General features: G+C 49.4%; 1 long non-coding RNA gene across 1 annotated transcript; it reads right to left on the bottom strand.

The window, feature by feature from the left end:
* LOC121026620 (uncharacterized) lies at window positions 1-5,018 on the bottom strand. Its single transcript, XR_005788407.1, has 3 exons — window positions 4,963-5,018; window positions 240-275; window positions 1-108 (listed from the first exon to the last, which is right to left on the bottom strand). It is a non-coding gene; the product is annotated as an uncharacterized LOC121026620 (long non-coding RNA).
* Between the last annotated feature and the right edge of the window lie 562 nt (window positions 5,019-5,580).

The raw sequence follows: 5,580 nt of genomic DNA, 5'->3' as shown, positions 1-5,580 counted from the left end.
GAACAAAGTCGACATCCTTGGTCGGGGTCTGGCATCGCAGCCTTACATTGCTTCTGGGAGGCACCACCCAGCTGGGCCAGGCCCTGAGGGTGGGCTTGGGAAGGGGCTCTGGAAGGAAGCAGATTGGGGACAGGATTTGGTGCCCTCGCCTGCTGTCAGGAAACCCCTTGAAGGAAAGAGAAGGGATGCGGGGAATTTGGAGCGAAGGAGAGGGAGGGTTTAACTGAAGGAACACTCACCATCAGTCCCCCTGCTTCCTTGGCCAGCGCACAGCCCTGCAAGAGAACCGTCTGTCCGTGAGACCTGAGCCCTGTCTCAAGGGGACCTCCCCGGGGGGGGGGGGGGTGCTGCCACTGAGACCAGACCCTGGAGGTCACGCATCTGGGGTTCTCATTTCCCATGCTGGACCCAGGCTTCCACTCCGCCCTCTGCTCCTGCCCCATTTCCCACAGAAGGGCTCCTCTTTGGATGCCACCTGCCACTCCAGGGGCTCTCCTGGCTTCACAAACGTCCACAGACCCCTGGATTCTCAGCCTCTATCACGGACAGGTCCTTGCATTTCTGTCAGGCTGGTGTTACAGTTCCTGAACATCCCCCCGACTGGCCCCCACCAATTCACCCTGGATGTAGAAGGCAGGAACCCTGAGAAAGATCAGGAAGCATGGGACTTGAATGTGACCCTGGGCCACCTCTGATCTTGTCTGAGACCCTGAGTGGGCCTGACAGTCTGCAGACAGCCTCACTGGTGCCAGAAGAACCCCTCCCCACCCCATGCTGAAGGCTGCTCTATGCCAGGGGCACCTGGGTGGCTCAGTCCATTAAGCGTCCAACTTTGGCTGCAGTCATGATCTCCTGGTCCATGAGTCGGAACCCCGCGTCGGGCTCTGTGCTGACAGCTCAGAGCCTGGAGCCCGCTTCGGATTCCGTGACTCCCTCTCTCTCTCTCTTCCCCTCCCCCGCTCGCACTCTGTCTGTCTCTCTCAAAAATAAAAACTTAAAAAAAAATCCGTTGACTTAGAAAGAAATTTGCAATTGACAGTTATTTATTATGTGTATCTCCGAGCACCCACAGACATCCTGCTGTTAATGCCCAAATGTGGTAGACACGTTTTGTCCGAGTTCTAAGGTCTCCCAAAAAATAACATCAAGCCTGTTTACAGAATTTATTGGAAGAGAGTGATTGCTCTAAGTCAACAGATACTTAAGAGATTTCCCCTCCCTCCCTCCCTCCCTCTTCCTTCCTTCCTTCCTTCCTTCCTTCCTTCCTTCCTTCCTTCCTTCCTGTTTCTTTCTTTCTTTCTTCCTCTCTTTCTTTCTTTCTTTCTTTCTTTCTTTCTTTCTTTCTTTCTTTTCTTTCCCTGTGTGAACCAGTTTTGTGTCTTAGTCATGAAAAGGGGGAAGTTACCAGGCCTTTGTGCTAAAATTGTCTGGGGAAATCAAAAATACTACATCCCACGTTTTGAAAAAAAAAAAAAAAAGAAAGAAAAAGTGATAAATAGCCAAAACATGAAAAGACCCAAGCATCCAGTGAAGGATAAGTGGATAAAGGAAAGGTCTGTGGTCTGTACAGACAGTGGAATACTCTTCTGCCATTTGAAAGGAATGAAATGCTGGGGCACCTGGGTGGTTCAGTCAGTTAAGCATCTGCCTTCATCTCAGGTCATGCTCTCACAGTTCGTGGGTTCGAGCCCCACGGCGGGCTCTGTGCTGACAGCTCAGAGCCTGGAGCTGCTTCTGTTTCTGTGTCTCCCTCTCTCTCTCTGCTCCTCCCCTGCTCTCACTCTGTCTCTCTCTCTCAAAAATAAGTAAGCATTAAAAGCAATGAAATGCTGATAGATGCTACATCATGAGTGGACTTGGATGACACTTTGCTGTGTGAAATTAGCCCAACACCCAAGAACAATTACTGTGTGATTCCACTGACACAAAGTACCTGGCTAGAATGGGCAAATTCATGGTTATCAGGGGGCTGGGGAGGAAGCAGAAAGGAGTATTGATGAACGAGTACAGAGTTTATGTCGGGGATGACAAACGTTTTGGGTGAAGGTTGCACATCATTGTGAATGCACTGAAATGCCACCAAAATGTATACTTACAGAGAGTTAAGAGGATCAATATTATTTACATATATTTAACGTAATAAAAAGCAGAACATAATGGGTGTGTTTACGGTATTGAAAAGAAAATTCTCACCGATGCCAGACAAAGTGGGAGTCTGAAAAAATAAATTCTAGATGGCATGGGACAGCTCACAAGGGGATTGCGATTAGGACAGAGAAGTCGGCGTGTGCTCTGTCTTGCCTCACGGCACATTTCGGGGCCTGTGAAAATTCAGAGCCTTTGCAGTGCCAGCCCTGTGTCCCTCAGCCCCCTCCTGCACTCCTCAAGACACTCAGTCCCAAACACCTTTGAGGGAGGTAAGGAGGTGATGTAAGGATCGCTCTGTGGGGCCGCCTGACGTCTTGGGATCAGAGAACTATGGAGGGAGGGAGGCAGTTTTAGCATAAAGATCTGGTAGTTTCAGGGCGCCTGGGTGGCTCGGTCGGTGAAGCGTCCGACTTCGGCTCAGGTCATGATCTCGCGGTCCGTGAGTTCGAGCCCCGCGTCGGGCTCTGTGCTGACAGCTCAGAGCCTGGAGCCTGTTTCAGATTCTGTGTCTCCCTCTCTCTCTGACCCTCCCCGGTTCATGCTCTGTCTCTCTCTGTCTCAAAAATAAATAAACGTTAAAAAAACTAAAAAAAAAAACACAAAAAACTGGTAGTTTCTCCCTTTTTACTTCTGAGACACAAAACTGGTGGTCCACACAGGGTAAAAAAAAAAAAAAAAAAAAAAAAGGAGAACATGGGCCTAATCGCTTCAGTGGCCTCCTGTGCTCTGTTAGCAGGAAGGAGATGGAACTTGGTAGATGGTGGTTGGACACACCTTCAGGCCATGTGGGGTTTATCATTCGGCCCCAGGCCCCGGCACATCTCATCTGATCTCACCCCTGTCTTGAGCAGGACACTTGCTTAGAGGCCTCATTGCTTATGGAGGCAAGAGGAAGTCCTCTTAGGAGAGACTCACTCACTCTCAAAGCCAAACATGGAAAAAAGTTTATCTCACTGCAGTGAGGCAGAGCACCCACCAACAGGCGGATGGAGAAGCAAAATGAGATCCATATATAAGTGGAATAGTACTCAGCCGTCAAAAGGAGTGAAGATTTCAGACATGTATCCGGAGACGATCTCTGGAAGGCATTGCTAGTGGGACCTGTGCCTAACCCAGCCAGAGGAGAATGAACGATACAAGGAATAGTAGACATATTTTTTTTTGGACACAGACGGGCGTGTCTTCCTACGACGAGCCTCTGACATAAGGGGCCCTCTGCAAGCAAGCCTGAAGTCTTGGGATCAGAGATCCGTGGCGATGGCAGGAAGCCAAGTGCAAAGAGCCATGCTGACGTGAGTCCTCCCTTTCTGTTTGTGGATATCAAGCTTTGTTGGTTTCTGGAGACCAGTTCTGGTCTCTGGTCCATCGCTGGGGACATTCTGAATCACACGTCTCTGCCTCCTCAGGGGTTTCCAACCCCGAAACCCTTTCAGACACTCCTAGAGTGCTCCATACCAAGGACCCCATGTGTGTGTGTCCCTCTTACTTCAACATCTTGGCTGAGTGGAAACGTTTTTAGAACCCGGCGGTTCTGGGTTGAGATCTGGCTTCCCTGCATACCACCCGTGCGATCCGAGACAAGGCACTTGACTCTGCAGACTCAGATTGGATTCCTAATCTGCAGACGTGGACCTCGTCCTCTCTTGCAGGGTTTGTGTTGTGGGGAGTGTTGTTTTTATTTTTTGAGGGGTGGAGACCAGCCCAAGTGTGGAATATGTCCCATCAGTGTTAGACGTGATGAGTTCGAGGCAGAAGGAAGGACAGTCCAAGCTCTGCGTGATTGTATGCAGTAAGCACCAAGAGAGCCTCCTTGAGGCTAGCCTCTGACATACCTGGATGGGGGCTAATTGCCTCCATAGCAGAGAACTAGCAGCTCTCAGGCCCAGAAGCTTGACAAGGACCAGCGTATAGTTAGAGAATGCTAATACTGTTTCCTTCTCGCTGCATTTACTTTATAGTTTCTGTATTTGACCTGGACTTTTTAAGTTTATTTATTTATTTTGAGAGAGAGAGAGAGAGAGCGAGCGCGGGTCTGTGTGTTCTTGAGTGGGGAAGAGGCAGAGAGAGGGAGAGAGAGAGAACCCCAAGCAGGCTCCATGCTGTCAGTGCAGAGCCTGATGCGCAGCTCAAATCCCATAAACCATGAGGTCCATGACCTGAACCAAAACCAAGAGCCGATGCTCAACCAACCGAACCACCGGGTGCCCCGACCTGGATTTTCATTCATAGTATCGAAAGTTTCTTTCCTAAGCACTTTTATTTAGGTACAAAAGGCTAAGTCAGTATTAAAAACAAAACACGTTAAGCCGGGGCACCTGGGTGGTTCAGTCGGTTAAGCGTCCAAGTTCGGCTCAGATCACGATCTCATGGTTCGTGAGTTCGAGCCCCGCATCGGGCTCTGTGCTGACAGCTCAGAGCCTGGAGCCTGCTTCGGATTCTGTGACTTCCTCTCTTTCTGCCCCTCCCCCACTTGTGCTCTGTCTTTCTCTCAAAAATAAATAAACATTTTTTGTTGTTGTTGTTGTTTTTTGTTTTTTTTAAACATTATTTTTAAATTAAAAAAAAAAAACACGTTAAGCCAATAAAGTACAGGTAGCAAAGGCTTTTCTGCAGAATCATGAACTTGGAACATTCATTGAAATTTGTAAAGCACCAGTTTAGAAGTAATGTGTGCATTGATTGCACTCGGCAAGATTTCTGATACATAGTGTGTGCTCAATAAACCAAGGCTGATGTTTTTGTTTTCTCTTTCAATCCCCAGCCCAAACCTCTTACCGAGTCTGTTGTTTTCTAGGGTCGCCCCGTGAGACTTACTGAGACAGAGCAGTGGGAGTAGCCTAGGGATCATGGCAGCAAACCAGCCTGTCCAGAGCCACGTCTTCAGCTGTGCAGCCCGTGGGAGGGAGCGGAGCTGGGACGGCCACAACCTCACTCACGACTCCAGAGTGTGGGCAGGAACAAGGTTTCTCTAACTGTTAAGTTCCTCCTTTCACAGCTACGTTCTGGAAACGTTCTCAGTGCTGCTGATTGCAACATGTTCCTCACATGCCCAGCTTCAAGGATTTGACTCACGGAAGTCCTCAGTCCTTGTCTGTCTTCAGATTTCACACATCAGACGTGCGACCCCCCACGTACCTGGGGCGTGAGCCTGAAGGATTCCTAAGAGAAGATGAAGATATTTCACTGTTGAGAATACTGGAAAATGCTGGACAAACACTCAGGTTGCTGGACATTGTCCACTGTCTTAAGAGCTGAGGACTAGGGTCGCCTGAGTGGCTCAGTCTGTTAAGTGTCTGACCATGGCTCAGGTCATGATCTCACGGTTCGTGGGTTCAAGCCTCTCATCAGGTCTGTGCTGATGGCTCAGAGCCTGGAGCCTGCTTGGGATTCTGTGTCTCCCTCTCTCTCTGCCCCTCCCCTGCTCACACTTTG

This window comes from Herpailurus yagouaroundi, unplaced genomic scaffold, assembly GCF_014898765.1.
Source record: "Herpailurus yagouaroundi ecotype Mexico unplaced genomic scaffold, PumYag 149052, whole genome shotgun sequence".
In the NCBI taxonomy this organism is placed as follows: domain Eukaryota; kingdom Metazoa; phylum Chordata; class Mammalia; order Carnivora; family Felidae; genus Herpailurus; species Herpailurus yagouaroundi.
The sequence above is the reverse complement of the archived record's forward strand: the minus strand, read 5'-3'. Positions and strand labels throughout refer to the sequence as shown.